A 1,006-nucleotide genomic window follows, 5' to 3' on the forward strand; every position below is an offset into this window, starting at 1 on the left:
AGACCCTGAAACCCAGGAGGGGGGGAGCAGGGAGGGGTCAATATTCCCCCCATTTCCGTCCATATAGAAGCGTGAGAACCAGAAGCTCAGCCCTTGCTTTCCTGTGCCTCCTTCCCTGCTGCAGCTGCTCAGGGATTCTTTGGTTTGCCAGGTGCTCTCCACAATCCAGCTCCATCTGGTGCTGCCAGGAGCTGTGGACCCTTCTCCTGAAGCAGCCTTGCTGCAAGGAACGCTCACCCACCAATTCCTGCCATCAACAAGATGGGGTTTATATGTATTTGTTTATCAGTGGAGAGATCTGTTCTTTCCCCCACCTGTTACTCCCTTTCAGTGTTAGTGAATTTGTTCTTGTTTCAGTTTCCAACCCTTCAGTCTCTCTTCCTTATTCCCCTTCTATCTTCCCTTGGGAGAGTGGAGGAGGGTAACAGGGAGGAAGTCTGTCTTCTGGTTTGTGCTTTACTCTTACTGTTTAAACCAGGACAGGTGGCCAATAGGAGAGTCTTTGAGAAGGAATTTTGCCAGATGTCAAGTTTGTAATGACCTAATGATACAACAGGAGAGTTCTTGTTTCTTGTTCAAGCCTAATGGTGGTAAATGAATATTAATTAATTCATTATTAATGAACTTACAGAACACTATTTTCCAATAGGAGCTGATGCTGTTAAAGAAAAATGATCAACATTTTGGTTGTGGTCGAGCATATTGTGGACTGTTTTCGGCTGTTTCACTCAGTCACAAAGGGCAAAGCTGGCCATGAGAAAATCGTCCCTCTCACCATCTTAGGAAACAACACTGCACTGCAAGCACAGTGACTGCTTCTATTCCCTTTGGTGCTGTTCTTTTAAAATTACTTGCAAGCTCAGTTGGGATGAAAAATATATTTATGCGCCAGAAATCATGACATATCTAAAACTATTCAAAACACAAATAACATTTTCTAACACTTTAAAGATGGGTTTTCAGACCTTTTCACTTGACTGTAAATGACACCAGCAGAACCAGCCCT

This window comes from Chaetura pelagica, unplaced genomic scaffold (genome assembly GCF_000747805.2).
Source record: "Chaetura pelagica isolate M959 unplaced genomic scaffold, ChaPel_1.0 scaffold369, whole genome shotgun sequence".
NCBI classification, from domain to species: Eukaryota; Metazoa; Chordata; class Aves; order Apodiformes; family Apodidae; genus Chaetura; species Chaetura pelagica.